A 16,891-nucleotide genomic window follows, 5' to 3' on the forward strand; every position below is an offset into this window, starting at 1 on the left:
GAATCCAAGCTCCGGTTAACCCCCACAAAACAGCCCAGCCGAGATAACCATCAATTCTTACTGTACGTTGTTCATAAGATTAAATTAACTAATCTTTCATTGTACTAAACTTTTGAGCAAGATCTATGGTTTTATAAAGTAGTATATTTTCCTCCTCCTCTTTGTGCAGAATAATGTCAAACCTCTCCAGTCCCTTCTCAGGGGTTCAAATTAAAGAGAATACTAGGCAAGTACACCAAATGAAAGCATTCAACTGTTACTATTAAGTGCCCGTCCAGGTACTAAAGTAATTAATTACTCAATTATACATATTGTACAATGAATTAAATGGCCTTCAAGGTGCTCCCTCATTCTCCTGCACATACTGTCCTGGCCTTCAAAACATGGGAGACTTTTAATAACATTTCAGATTCAGGTTAAAATGCTGCAGAAATGGGAAAATCTTCTGGAGTAACTAACAAAATTACAATTCACCAAGACACTTGTTGAAGATCCCCTTCATAAATGAAGCAATCCCTTGAAAATATTTAGATTTTGTTACTTACATTATAATTTCAGAAATTATTGTAGAAAACCACATAACCGTGAAACATCATCTAATGAGATACTCACTAAAAGCAGTGCACAACCACAATAAGTACACACACAATACTAGTGCAGATAGGACCAAACACAAAGCATGGTAGTAGGTACCTGATTGGGCACAAGTGGCTCATATTTCCAAAGCAGTTATGGCAGGGAGAAGACTCCAATTTAATTACAGTACAACTAAAGTTCAGCCATGCACAGATAGTGTGCTCTACCCATACAAGGTTACAGTGTTGCTTACTAGTACGTTTTAATCAAAATACTGTACGTCTGTAAAATCAAAGTAACTAATCAAATAAGTAATAATAAGTATCTCTCTAAGAGCCACAGTGAAGAAAAGCTTTCACATATCTGAAGAGCTATACGTACAGTATGTCCATTTGCTGGTATGTGCAACTATAAATTAAATATTTAAACTCTTCTGCTAATGTCTACTGCATTGATATCCAGTACTGATCCTGGAAGGCCACTGTGTCTTATGGTCTATTGCATTACAGCTCTCTTTGACTCTGGAGCATAAAATAATACTGAGGTCATTAAATTAAAGGATAATACAAAGTAAATCTAAAATAAAAGTATAGTAACCACACATATTGACTGTCAAGTCTGCACTTATTAGTCTGGGCAGAATGTAGGAAGTTGCATTTTCATTATCACCAATACTGATGTTGTTCAGTATCACTAAGAATCAGGCCTCCCCAAGTTCACCTGGTGGGTGACTGTGCAGCAGGTTTTGTTGGTCTTCCAAAATCATCATGAGGTTACACTGGTCCAGTTAGACTTCACTGAGCTAAATTAACTCCTTTCCCCTTAACTACTTTTCTATACCCAAGCCAATTATACCGCTGTTTAGACAAAAGTCCATGTCCAAAGAAGAAAACAAGGGATTTTAACAGAGTACTGCTCTGCACAAGCAACTACATAAGACTGTAATCCAGATTTTGTGCTTTCTTTCTTTAATGTTCAGTCAACTGCTGGCTGGACTGTCAGATCAAGGTCACATCACATGATGCACGGGGAGAATGACTATAGCCTAGGAAAAGACAGGTGCACGTGTACTGTTAACAATTGTTACAACTGAAAAATTTGGAAAGCTGACTTACTGTACATCATGTGGTGATCCTTACAAGTAAGTACCGTATGGGTATTTTATATTACCATTGACAGGTACCTGTATATATATGAACCCTTTAATATTGCATCTGTCATTAAAGGCTATCATAAAAATTAAGATAATATTTTGCCCAAAGGATTTTAACATTGAAAGTAAGATGTGCTCACCAATATAGTTTGAAATGTTAAAGCTGCAAAAAGAATACATGAATAATGATAATGACCATTTACTTTCAATTATATAAAAAACTCCCATTTCAGAGACAATTTGCTACAGTGTTCTTTTAACATAAAAGACAAATGGTTACACTAAAGATTTTTATTTCTCCAGTAACTCTGAGAGTGATTTGATGGCCTGGCAACGATCTGTTCAGGAACACCCAGGCACATAAATTGTGTGAAGATAAGCTAATCTGCTGTGTATCTGGAGCCAAAGCAATAGTAAAGGATCCTATTGTATTTTCTATGCTGACGCTAACGAGCTTTCTACATAATTGGGAGAATGTCTGACAAGAAAGAAAAATAAAAATGGAGATCACGTGACCAGTGTGCCAATCTTGTAGCCAAAGGATCTAAGATCCTGTGAAAAAAAACCTTTTTTGATTCTTTGTTTCCTCTGCTATTCATTTTCTTAGATTTTGACCCACATTCTGCCCTGGAATGTACAGATTCTAAATTCTCCCAAAAATGTTCTATCTGTTTACATTTGCTAAAACGGAATATACATTTTCCCTAGATACAGGAGTCTCATATGAAGCATGGAGATGTTTGAAGATGTTTCAGGCAAAAATATGCTAATTTCAGTTTATCCTCCTCAAACTAAATCAATTTTTTAGAACTGGCAGACTTTGATATTATTTTGATCATGAATCATACATGACAGATCAAAGCTGACAGAGGATGAATGTCTAGTTGCAGGTATTTACAGCCCTGAGGAACTGTAGGTCTTATCTGGGTGTGGTAAATACATGGCATATTAGGTCCCTTAGCTTAATCCCTATCCTACTTTATCGCTCAGCTCAACATAAGTCATTTTCCTAAATCGATTACTTGTTTACCTACCAAGTTCTTTTTATTGTGGTAAACGATACAGATATACTGTACTACAAGTCATAACCACATCACCATGCCAGTGTCTGCAGCTCCTTTTTAACTACTAAGTCATTCTGTGCCCCTTGCACATTTCATATTTTTGCTCAAAAATAGACAGTGCAGATGTCCTATGTGATTAGTGTAGAAGTAGTCAACTTCACTGTAGTCTGTTCACTTGCCTCACTTTCTCCTGTAAGGGTAGCAGTATTGGAGGCTCCTACTGCATTTCCCTTGTTTGAGCATTGTGTTCAAAATATAACAAAGGGCAAATCTCCCAGTAACGATGACATCCCTTCTGCATTTTAACTGACTTTTTAGCCCCAGTTAGGTCTACTTTTTCTGACATACATACAGCTAATGAGAAAGGCTTTTTTTCCAGAAGCATGTGAACAGTACTGTTAACACTGTATTTCCATTACTGAAATAAGATAAAGACCCCAAAAGCTATCATCACATCTCACTAATTTACTCAGACACCAAAGCTATATGCTAAGATGGTTTCACACTGGTCAAGTTTATATGAACACACATTTGCTCATTAAGATCAGATGGGCAATATTAAAGGTCATCTGCCCTGTTATAATGTTCTCCATCTTTATACACGCTCCCGTCTCCCCCGATAACGTTTTGTCATTACAGGCTGTGAAGGCTTTTGATCAGTTTGAGTGGAAATTTCTAAAGTCCGTTCTGGACTACCTTTTTATTGGATTAGATGTTAGTAATATGATTACAATTTGACACGGTATCCCTTCAGCAGTGGTGTTGACAGGCAACAAGCTTTCTTCCTTATCTGCTATATCTTTTGCCCACTTTCAAGTCTTGTTTGCCTTTTGAACTCCTAGCCTCACTTTCATTACTTTCATCACAGTATTATTACTGTTAATAAAACTCAACACTATACATACATCACACTATGCATCAATACTGTATATACGTTGCAATATGTAGATAATACCTCTCCAACCCAGCCTCATCTGCTAAATATTTTCAATGACTTCGGTGTTAAACCAGAGTATAAAATCAATTGGTACGAGTCAGTACTGACATTCAATTTCGCAGGGGAGCGAACTGGCCTGTCGGACAGGACACCAAATATTGTGCCTGCCTGATTTTCCAAAACAAATGCAGAAGTCGCATATCTTGTTGGCCTTCAGAGTTCCTGTACAGAATAGTCTTACAATGCATGTTGCCCGATCTGTTTTAAAGATACACATTCTTCTGCCAAATTACCACGACTCTCTGAATATATAAGCTTTGACTTCACCCCGCACTGTGGAGGCAGCAGGACTAAATTACAGTGAATTACGCATTGAACTGGGAAGAAGCCAAGGGGGGTCACCCTGGAAAATCTTTCTTTGAAGAAAATTGCCTCATTAGCAACTCTTCCCCTCAAATTACCCCGCTTGACTTCAGCCCAACCAAATAACCTAAGAAAAGTAATTCTTAAATAGTGAAATGGCTTTTAAATTCAGTCCCTTACTTACATTTAAAAGGGAAATAAGATTTCCAGAGTCAGGCATTGTGTCAAAAAGCAGAGGAAATCTTTACCTGACTGGAAAACAAACCAACCATGGACCCTCCATCCTACAGACATGTCACTGTGAAGATGAATGTCCCATTATCTTTGTTGGGATTTATAGTAAAACATAAAATGTAACTTTATTCAAGAAAGTCTTAAAAGCACCATGTGAAGATTATATTTTGATTTTTCCTCTCTGAAAATGAGATTTTTAACTGTCAATCCAGACTTTAATCCCAAATGATAAATTCCTTTTGCCCCACAAAAAAACTTTTCTTCCCACTTCACGTTAATGATAAGACATCAACACCACAATTACCACATTAACCACAGTTACCACAATAAAGACAGAAATAAAACTGCTTCCTGCATCAAGTGCTTTGGAAAAAGGAACTCTACATACAACATACATACTACATGAAGTACAGAACCCACTCAGGCAACATCTGCACTGACAGCCCCACCACAGAGCACATCAGGCAAAGAAGTGAGACTTTGCTTCACCAATTGAATTAAAGAGGGAACTTCACAAAGATGAGAATTTGTAAGTCCCACAGCAGAATTTAGCTTGTATACTGAGGCTAACATTCCTGCTTTTATGAGCACTGCTTTCGAATCTCTAATGACCAAGTAGGCAGGGCCTTAACATCTCAGTTGAAGGATGACATCAGCTACCGCAGACCCCAGTCCTTCTGAGGCACTGGTTTTTGGAAATGTCTAATCATAGGAGAGACGGTCCCCAAATGTTAACCCATTACAGCAGCACTCTGGTTGTCCTTGGAGGTCCACTACTGACCAGTCCAACCTTGTTTAGCTTCTGAGATATCACAAGATTTGGCTATAAAGTGATAACACTGCACATAATTCAACATTTTACTAAAAAACAGAAGGCATAAATGTTCCTAAACAACACAAGGTGGCTGGCTCTCCCAAAGAAAGGGAGAGTTTTTGTACATCACTTAAAAAGCAAAAAAAAAATCTTTGAAAAACCTACCAAGTGGACAAATTTTTCTTTGATTCATTTATGAATATTTAAAAAACAAGTCTACCATCCAGTTTACCAAAAATAACAAGTGAATTCTAATGCGGAGAATTAACCTTAAAGCACCTGGTTTTGCAAAAGATTAAATATTTTACAATTCTGAAAACAAAGAAGGTTTCTCCAGCAACCCTGGACTAATATTCTAGAAAGGTAAAAAAACAGAATTTGTTTCAGACCTAGAAACGTATAAGTGCAGATTAGAATTCAATTAATTAACATAACTCAGGATAAATTACTGAAGCTGGCATTTTAATTACAAATGGGCCAGATGTCTGTCAAGGTAAAAAAAAGTGATGGGAACCTACATGTGCTTGTTTAGGAATAAAGCAAGGCTATTTCAACCGTAAAATTCACAAGGCTTTCTTAATCTTTTTATTTAAGGGGTAAGATAAGAAAATGGCTCTAAATGAAGCATTAAAAATAAAAAATTAAAACCTGAAAAAAAATGTAACACTCTTATTAGTTTAGGAACAAAGGAGGAATACTGAATACATTGATCAGATAGAGAAGCCCAAGATAGTTTTTTACTTATTGTGATCATAACATGCATTTTGTAATACTGGTCAGATTAATTGCCAAATCTGAAAATAATCAGCACATTGCTCTTATTGTTGTTTTTTTTTTTTGCCTGCGTGTGGAAATACATGGCAGCCTCTAAGAATATGGTGTCAAATAACCGAAATATACATGCTGCCAGAGAAGGTACACACAACACCTATTTAACCACCGCTCATTTAAAATCGTTAAATGTGTAAAGCAAGCAGTGCGAACAGCTTAAGGGAGAGTTCAGGGGAATGGCTATTCAGTAGCTTGTCACTTCACCAATGATAATTGCTCCAGTGATAGCCATGCCTCGAAGAGCACCTGCAATGCAGACACATACTGTACGTTCCCAGCAGATAGCATGAGGGACTGAACAGTACATTTAACTCATTGTACCTTAGGTCTTGACATGGGTTGAGAGCAATATTAAGACACCAGATTAAAAGCATACTTTCCTGGTGGTACTCATGGAGACATGGATGCACCTCAAACATCACCATTCAGTGGCAAGGAGTTAAGAAACTAACCTATTTACAGACTAGTTTTTCAAGTAGTGGGACCCACATGGACACAGATATAGGTCTTGCTCTGAAAGGGGTATAATCCAGGTCTATTTTGAGACATCCAGAAATATATCCTAATCTATTTTTTTAGAATCTCACACTGGATGATGAATCCTCACTGGGGCCACAAAAGCATCACTGAGTAAATCTGATGTATCTTTTCTTTTTTTGTGCTGCCCTCATTCTGTTGTTGTTTTTTTTTTAATCACTGCATTTTTAGAATTATCATGCATGTATGAGACTACAAGTAAACCAAATATACTGTCACACAGAACTCCCGGACATTAAAGATCATCCCGATCTGATCTTATAAAGAAACCAACTTTTTGAAGAAATCTGAAGAAATTATTAAAGATTTGGTGGTATCTATTGGTTCATTTCTCTTCTTGCTGAATCCTCTAGTCTAGAGACAACATGAATCCATGACCCCTAGGAGAGGGTTTGGTCTGAGTGTACTGCAGCTTTAGGCTCTGCAGGGTTTTTCTGAGCAGCCAGATAGGTTAAAAGAAAGAATTAATCATCTTAGCTTGGGAGTTTCAAAGGAACTGGCCATGCCTCATACTCTAGCAAGACCTTACTTTTATTACATAAAAATGTAAAAGGAGAAAGTCAAAACGTTTTACCATCGGTAAGAATAATAATAACAATAGGCACTGAATATTACAAGGATATTTTATGTGAAGCAGACAAATTAATAACTTTTATACCCTGCAGACTAAACTATTTTTTCACTGTTTATAATGCAGACTTTCTTAAGAATCTGGCACTTTTTTTTCACATTGTGTTTGTGTTGCCTCTGGTGTGAATGTCAATTACTGCTTCAAATCTGCCCTATAAAATTGGGTTATGTTTGGCATGTACAACTGTCCTGAAACCACAGAAGTAAGAAGGAGCAAATTGAACTGACGCCACTGTCCCAGATGTCTCTTGTCCATCCACAGTTCTTTTATGTGAGGCCATGTTTGTAAATAACCATTAATGATTAAAAACTGTGATATAAAAATCAAGGGTGTTGCCAATTCTGACTGGATACACTGCAATACCTTATTTGAAAAAGTGTCCACAAATTACAACTTTACTTTCTACGAGTATACTCCAAAATGTGTTTTGTATGGCAGCTCTCATTAGTTGTTGTCTGTTTTTTTTTTAAAAAAAACATCCCTGGTAACTTTTTAAGGAAATGACAGATCTTAAATTATTTATTTTAGAACTGATTCATTTTCAGTGGCTTTGATTATTTTTTTAAACCAAATTCAGTTTCATAAAAGCTCTCTTTGAACAGATTAAACCATTCAAGCGGCTTCAAAGTAAATGTAATTTAAAATATGCTAAAAGATTGCTGAAATCAATATTGTGAAATTCTATAAGGCACCTTCAGTCTTGTGTTTGCAGAAAGACCTTTTGTTTTTACAAAAAGGACAACTTAACAACATGCATGTAGTATATTTAGGTAACATTTTATTAAATGCACAAACTTTTTCGACCCTGGAAAATGGATTTAGTGACAAAACAACAGTAACATTAGTCATAATGTTTTGTATAATTCCTGTAGATTCTGACAAAAAAACACTGGCATATCAAAATTGCAAGGGACAACACTAATTACTCTGCAATTACGTGAAAGATCTCTGCACTCTGCTCTCAATATTGTACTGTGGACTGAATAAGATTTTATAGCGAAAGTTCTAATATTATTATTTCCCTACGTTACAAACCTAGTATTCCACAAAATGAATATCAGATGTTCTACATTTGAGATACAGCCTCATAACCTCAATAAAAGAGATTACTTTTGCCCTTTTAAACTACAGCTACATTGCTTAGTTGCTAAGTTCTCATGAGAGAAAGACTCAGGGAAATTCTCACAATGAAGCTTCACACACAATGTGAACTTCCTCGGTCAGAAGGAGTTTAAAAATATGAAACAGAAACAAAGCAACTTAATTACTCCTGCATTTTCCATGGTTTATAAGTGACCTTCTTCGCCTTCGGTAGGGAAGACCATGTTGAGGCAATGAACTGGCTCAGCTACTGCTGGGACCAGTTAGGGCAGAATCACTAAAGGGATTCTGGATTCCCTAGGTAACCAGTGACTGCGTTGCCTGTCAGAATGTACACTCACAGCATGTGCTCTGTCTCTCTCCTGCTTATTCTTCTGGTTCACATGTGAAAAAAGGAAGTTGGTCTGATATAGAGGAAGAGAAAGGGAAATTTTCAAAACAATTCAACAGCAATAAACAATATAAGATGAAGTCTCTGCCAGCATGTAACAGGATACAACATTTGCTAAACAATAAAGGGTTTAAAATGCTCAAGTGCAGCAAACGCACTGAAACGTGAGTATTGATGTCATATAATCTACATCCATTTGAGATGTTATAAAATCCAAAATGAGGGTAAACCAGAAATCTTGGCAGCTCAGCTTTCCCAAGTGAAGCTACTCCTTTCAACTTTACTAATTCAACCATCTTTCAGTGTGTAATATCAACAGGTTATTTAATATATGAATGATATTCTTTGTGTCCTGACCACTTAACATGCATATATAAATAAATATAAAGTATTTGATTCTAGCTTAGTTGACATTATGTGCTTAAAGTCATGCTTTTTTATTCACTGGAAGTATATGCTGCTGAAATATTCAAATTGTCAAATTGTTATATTAGATTGGTGGAGTTATAGTTATGTTATATTGATGAAGTTCTTAAAACTTCTTTCAAATGTGTTTGGAATGGACTGTGTTTAAATCCAGCTATTTAAACAGGTAAAGATAAAAAAACAGCATTACGGGAGAAAGTTTTTTATAAACAATTTTAATTGACGGGTCACAAATTTGCCTCTCTGAGTGCACAGAAAGAAAATGGTTGATAATTATGAATTTGTATGGAAAAGAGGAAGTGTAACAGATTCCATTCTAAGTAAAAAAAATGTGAAACAAATGCAAACATTACTCTAAAGACCTATGGTATATTTCTGTTAGATGAATGAGATACCAGTAGAAACTATGTGTTTGTCTTGACCATGACTCACAAAAATTGATTCAGGTCTAGATGACCTTAGGCTAAGTGAAGGAAAACACAGAAAACTGTGTAACAGGGAGATGATGCGCTGATCCATCCAAATCTATCCTTGTTTTGATGTGTAACATGACTCGATAAATTCTAAAACATAGTCTTTATAAAGAAAAAAATAACCAAAATCACTGCTTAAGTTAATTTAATTTAAAGAAGTATCACAAAACTAAAATAGCATTTCCAATGTTAGGAGATATTGTGTAGCTCAAGAAATAAAAGAAAAATTTGATTAGGGAATCTAAGCAAGTTTAAAATTAAAGTTAAGAAGTTTAAAACAGTTTTAATTTGCATATGAAATACAGTAGTAGGCAAGTCTATTTAAAAAAAGTCATAACAGTTCTTCACATTCAATACTTAAATACTCATGATATTTGAACTGGAATGTTAATTAACAGAAGAAGCATACCACTTACAACACTCAGAGTTCAAGTAATGGTTTTTTACATTAAAATTAAAATTTTACATTTTAAGTGAAACGAGTTTCTTGTACGAGTTCTGAGGAGCAAAAGCAGACCCCACAGCAAAACAGCCTCTAATGATTCATTCATTTTCATACAAAATCTATTCTCCCAGTATCACTGCAGACAGACCACTACAAAGAACATGGGCCTTTTCCTGAGCTGCTGGTGTTCCATTAATTTTCCAAAAGGTGGTGTTTGGCAACAGCATCAGAACATGATAAATGCTTAACCAAAGATACAAAACTCCACTTGTAAAAAGTCAGTCTGAATTAAGAAGATGATGATGCTTGTGAAATAAACAGTCCAAATAGCAAAGCAGACATTGCTCTGACCAGATGGGAACTAATTAGCCATCTGACTCGAGGAACACTTGGGCACCCACAAGAAACCGGTATGCAAATGAAGTAAAAGGAGACGAAGAAGCAGACATGCAGAAGGAAAAGACAAGAAAAGTAATGAGAAGACATCTGTGATGTTCTTTTTTGGTAAGGGGGAGGGGGTGCAGGAACCACAATGAATTTCTGAAAAGGTGGGTGCTTTGACAGGGGTCCCATTAAACACTATGATCAACACTAGCAAATATCATGACAGAAGACTTTCTTTGGGATAGAATGCAATTTTCTGCAGTTTTCTGTTCATTCAGCCATTTTTCCAATGAAGAACAAGAATGACAGTTCAGACATTGCTGCTGATGTAAGTAGTAACCTATACTGATCATCAACACTTTAAAAAAAAGACTATCTTTCATTAATGAAACTGCAAAGCTAGCTAAAAGGCATTAGGATCTGTTTATGGTTGAGCAAAATTCAAGCCAAGTAATAAGATACAACTTTTGGTTAAGCCACAGAAAAACAATTATACAGAGAAAGGTTGTTAGTGCATTGGGGCTACAGTATCTACAACAACTCATATCTACTCCCCTCTACCTACAGTGCATGTATGCCACACATCTATCTGACTCGCTTGTGCATTCCATGAACTTTGTTCCTGCTTCCACCCCCATCTTCATCCTTGCAGCAGCTCCCTAGCTTATTCCTCATTAAAGGTGGAGGAGGAATTTGACAACCCCATCCCTATAGACCAGTTGCTGTTCTCTGTGCTAGGTTACCATAACAAAAGCTTATCTGAATCACACCTCTTCTCCACCCAAAATGGGATTTTAACTGACAGAAACGTTAAATAGAGTAAACAAATAAAATACTTCCACATCCCCAGAGAATTGCATCCGAGATCAGTAGGGATTATTTTGCAGGTCGTTTCATGCACTACAAGGAAGACCAACCAAAATAACGGATTTACAGCTAATCAAGTAACATAAAAGTTGACCATTATAAAGACCTATATGGAGTTGAATCTTATAGGGGTTGAATAATTTTGCTACGCATTGAATAACTGAAATTATAAATAATGCCATTTAACCACACCAAGATGTTTTAGAAGGTGGGAGGAATCCCAATCTGTGACTTAAAGAATGCTGAAGTAGGATTTAAAACGCTGTTTCCACATATCATTGCTTTGTTACTCTCCTTTAAGAAAAAAAAAAACAGTGTTTAAGAAACTTTGCTGCTTTCTAAGGTATAATAAGATATATACTAAGATATAAGATATTGCACTTCAAGGTCTGTAGACTGCTGTTAGATTCCACAGTCTCTTAATCCAAAATCCCCAAAATATGATATGTTTCCATAAATGAGTCTAACATACAGTAGTCCTAACAAAATCTGGGTGCAAGAGGAGACTTTTTAAGGAACCCAAATCCTTTAATACCCTGAGACTTCACCTGTCTTGCAACCACAATGCCTTCCAGGACCATAGAACTGTTTAGACCCCTGATCTATTACTATTGTAATTTACTAATTTACTATTGTCCTAATTACGCAAAGGAATTCTGTCAGGGTCACACTGGGCACCACTTAATGCACTTGATTTCACTCTCCTGTTAAAAACAAAACTAAAGACAGCAGTCCGCTGTAACACTGTCACTTTCTGTCTGGATCATGTCTCTCCGTCCTAATAATGCTTTGAGTATAAATTATCAGGACATGACTTTTAAACCAGTCAAACCCTTTTGAAAAATGTCTTTAATGGGGTTTCATTTACTTTAAGCTCTACTTTGCTAAAATGAAAAAAGATTATACCACTGCAACTTATGTAAAATGTTTCAGTCTTGCATTTTTGGAATATCTTTAAAAACAGATGGGTGAATTTTCACGATGAAGAGGTGTTTCATTGCATATGTTGTTTTGAAATAAGACCACACAAAATTGTAATACCCTGTTAACTGGACTTATCACCGTGTTTCACCAAACAGTGCATCTTCAATGATAGTTCTCTGCACTTCATGGCATTACAAAACTTCTGAATTTCTTCTTAGCCCGCAATATTGATACTGAAAAAAAGAGAATGAAGATAATTCACTTGATGAACCTAATCTTAGGTTCTAACTAGTTCAAAACTAACTGCTGGAGATGTTGTGCACCTAAGACATCTCTATACTGTAATTGAGCTTCATTGGGAACCTGCTGTACAGGGGTCAATCAGGTAAATATATCTCAGGTATGATTGTTTTCTTTATCTCTGCTGGGATGAGTGGCAATTTTCATTTGGCCTACAGCCATGATCACTAGTACTGTGATTGCTAGTACATTGTTTAGATTGTACCGATATACCAAAGCAGACCTTATACACAATTCATCTGGAAAGAAAAGGAAAATATTTTTCATAGGAGAATAGTGGTCTATGAAAGTGATGGGAAGACTATACTCCTTTATCACATGAATCTCCATACTCAGGACAGCGCTGCCAATAAATTATTCACCTTCCCAGTCACTATGGGAGTGCAGAGCATTATTTCAGTAGAGTTTTCTAGTTGTGTTTAAACCTAGGGGGACATTTTGCTACAGCTTGAAATATTTTACCTTAGACTGAGAACCATAAAAAAGACCTTCACAGACCTTGGATTCTGAATATCAAAATACAAAATGTAAGTAAATCATATACCTAATGTACAGTATGTGGAAACTTTTTCATGGGAATGTATTACAAGACTAAACGTGTATACAGTTTATGGGAATGTTAAATATAATACAGTAATCATCAATAATTAATGAAATCCAAAAGTGGTAAGAGCACTAGTGATTATTGTAAGCTCTCTCAGAACCTCAATTCAAGGAAAAAATAATATAGTTCCTATTTTACACAACATGTAACATGGCACTGCTACATTCATCAGGAAGGGACACTGTATTTCAGTCATGAATCAGAACAGATACAGTATTTCCTTTTCTAACACATAAGTTGTAGTGCTGTAGAGGGCTTGACACAATAAACTAACCTTGAAATTCTTTTATGATTAACACCTAACAAAATCTTACCACCAGCTGTCTCTCCCTCGAGGTTGAGCAAAAAGAAAGGGGTCTATTAATATTGTGCTTGTTCTGGTAAGTACTGAAAGAACCCTGTCAAATCAACTAGCTGCCTTTGTTCATATTCACCAGAAAAGTGTCATTTTATATGTCAGAGCAACCCATAGTTATTGCGCAGCTCAGGCTTGCTTTGTAATCTCTCGGTTTGCATTAGGACAGACTACATCCTTTGTTTCAATATAGCCCGTCTGTTACCAAATGAAGATAGCATTCAATGGGGAACTAGTCAATTGCGATGGCTTGTGATAATTTGTGATTATGCAACGAGAATGAGAGACCACACATCACACATATTACGGTGGTGATTAATTCTTTTACAAAACCGAGGGTGAATTAAAAAAAAGTCAAGCAAAACTGAAGATTGTATTAAATATCGTCTTTTATCGAATAAAAAGAAGCAATATTACAACATCCACAAAATCTATCACCCTAGAGCAACGTTAGTGCTGAAACAGCCAATACCCACATTTGACAGAAAAGCAACTAGTTTTAACATGCACGTACAGTATGATACTTTTTACTGTACGGTACGATAAAATAGCGTAAGACATTAGGGACTGCTGTTTATTTTTAAAATTATTCTGTGCAGCCATCAGTGGGATACATTTAAACCAAGAGACGAACATAGCATTACACATAGCCGAACGCATGCACTAGCAGCACTGCAGTATTCCACAAAATACCAATTACTACTAAACTGCGAGATCAGTGAATGCAGACAGTATTCATTCAGTACCAGGTTATGTCATCGTTTGTTCCCTTTCTTCGCAGCCTGCGAGACAGAAAATATTCAATCTGTATCTGCAGACAGGAAGAGTCTAGCGGCGGTGAGAGCAAGCTTTGTTCTGCCTGCATATAATCACATACAGTACAGCAACGTTATAGGAGCCTGTCAAGATACAGCACAAAGAAGCCTCCCTCCTAGATTTGCTCAAGAACCTTAAATGTTTACCCTAAGATCATACACCGGCTTCTTCGTCCACATATGTACACTTACAAATGCAAGACTGATAATAACAATAACTTGGTAACAAAATTCAGGTGATCTTATCAGCGGAATCTGCATATCTCTTTTATTCTTAAAAAAAACCCGAATGATGACTATGATATGAACTGTCAATCATTTTATAACCTTCACACGCATATTGCACATGACACTGCATAGCTACAATTTTTCGTAAATACATGTTGATGAAAACGGCTCGCTCTTTTGGTTTCATGATAATATGAATACTGTACTGCAGGGTGCAATATTTTCATCCATTTCATGGAATGATAATACATCGTACTATTTATTTCAGGATGGAAAAACCACTCAAAATGCAAATGTAGAAGACGGCTGTCTTTTCACCCCAAAACTGCCTTCTCACGTTAAATGAAAACTAAGATTTGTGTTGCGATTATAACTTATACAAGTAACATTAAAGCGTTGAGGTCGTGCTCAGAATCAGGTAAGAGCTCACCTTTTAAATATTTTCATTAACACAGATGCTTGTATCCACATTCGATGGGTGTCTGTTTCTGAAGATGCTTGCATTTAATTCGTTATAACAATTTTCAACAACCTAGCATATACTGCTTCTCTACAGTGTCCAAGTAGTTCTCCCTTTTTCTTCAACGAACTGTGTGAAGTTCCTCCTACCCATCCAGTTTTCAGCCACTACGGGATCATCTGCTAGTCTGAATCACCGCCCAGCGTGCGAGCGAGCACTCCAATTAATCGGACCTAGGGCTTGCTGTGAATTCTGGGAGATGTAGTTCTGGTCAAGCATACAGGCACACACTACACTACACAGTGGGGCTTGGTTAAAATGTTCAGTGCTTGAAGTCTTACTGAAACACCTTTTCCTTGATGTGTGTCGTGTCTGTGAGCATGCTTCAATATAAGAAGATGTGAAGGGTTATAAACAAAAGCAGGACGTTCAGCCCATCTAGGCAATTTGGTAATTAATAGTTAATTGATCCAGCGATCAGTTCATTCGTCTTTTTCTTGGAATAAGTCAGTGTATCAGCTTCAACCAAATGGCTGGGAAGGAGACTCACAAAACCTTTTGAGTAAGTGCATCTTGTTCTTGGTTTTTAGTGCACCAACAGACAAAATCTGAAACAAATGTCCCCACAATACATACACTTTTAAGCTTGTGCAATTTTAAGAGCAAAAGCTTTACTGATCTCTGAAAACCTTTGACCAAAGTATAACAATATGATAATTACATTAAAGTAGCAATGTTTCAGCATGAAAAGCAATTAACATAGTAAATGTGAGAGATTGTCTCTTAATCCTAGATAAGCAACAAAACCTTTATTCTGAAATAACTCTTAAAATGAAATCCTTACATATCCAAATCCACAAACCTCTCTCTGTGCTCTACCTGGCCCAAGCAGAACTGAACAAAAGCATAACATTTAGCCAACTTGTCATCAAATTATTTTTCAATAAACATCAGCAAAAGGCACTATTATTGGTACTATTGTGTAAAGCCATCTCTTCTTCCATCAGCATCTCACTTTTGAAATAATGATTCAGAATCAAAAAAGGGGGGGGGGGGGAGAATGAACAGCAGCCAAAAAGAAAAATCCCTTTTCATCGATATACAGTATGTGAAGAGTGATTTCAGTGTCGTTTTCAGTAAAGAACTGAAATCAGGGGCCCTTTGTGAAGACATCACAGTCCCCTTTAACCAATTCACTTTCCATAGCACTCGAACAAAAGCTGTTCCATCAGCAGCATTCTGGCAATTACTGATTACACACGGCAGAGTCACTGATGATCCAGACCTCCTAAGGCCATTCCGTGACAGTAATCTCCACCCCAGAGAGGCCCTCACCTCTACACACATTGCTGAAAGCTGTGAGGTGATGTTTGTGCACCTGGCCTTCTTCGGCAGCACATTTGTGTCCCGATTTGCGCAGCAAAACCGACTGCAAAGGCCGTACGTTGTGCAGAAAAGAGCTCGAGTCACGTTTGCAGCAGGATTTCGGAATTCCCGTCTGGATCCTTTTCCCCAGAAAGAGGAAAATACAGTAGCAAGCCAGAAGAAAGAAATCAACCATTCCAAAATGGCAAGTGTCTTCTAAAGATTATTTTAAAGTCACTGAAATTAATTCAAAGCGTCTGCTGGTCTTTTCTGCCTTTTTTAAAATGTTTATCTTAATATGCAAAATATTATTCCAAATTGTCCACAGCATTATACAGGAATGCTGAGAGTACATATTCTCAGCAGGATATTTTGCAAAACATTTAGCCTGTCTAATGAAACAATTAAGCAAAATTTTGAAAGAAGTTCAACCTAAAAGCAATTATTTTTTGAGGACGAAGACTAATGTAGAATTGATTGTATCACTATTAAGCATTCGGATAACTATATACATGACATCCTCTGTCCTGATTCTACTGAGATAAAATCTAAATATAGCCTATGAGAAATGGGTAAAATACTCGTTTTTATTTTCTACAGTGAGACCTTATGT

The 16,891-nt window shown here is 36.5% G+C and overlaps 1 protein-coding gene across 2 annotated transcripts in view; it reads right to left on the bottom strand.

Annotated features, from left to right (window-relative positions):
• The window catches only part of rnf152 (ring finger protein 152), a 40,569-nt gene extending 25,503 nt beyond the window's left edge, over nucleotides 1–15,066 (bottom strand). Inside the window, exon 1 of one of the 2 annotated variants that reach the window (XM_088918922.1) lies at nucleotides 14,884–15,066. The gene's annotated coding sequence lies outside the window, so the exon portion shown is untranslated. Of the gene's footprint in view, nucleotides 1–12,268; nucleotides 12,349–14,883 lie in introns of those variants that run through there. The other variant, XM_088918923.1, reaches the window with a different exon arrangement.
• Nucleotides 15,067–16,891: the final 1,825 nt, after the last annotated feature.

Source organism: Atractosteus spatula, chromosome 6, assembly GCF_055471065.1.
Source record: "Atractosteus spatula isolate fAtrSpa1 chromosome 6, fAtrSpa1.hap1, whole genome shotgun sequence".
NCBI lineage: Eukaryota > Metazoa > Chordata > Actinopteri > Semionotiformes > Lepisosteidae > Atractosteus > Atractosteus spatula.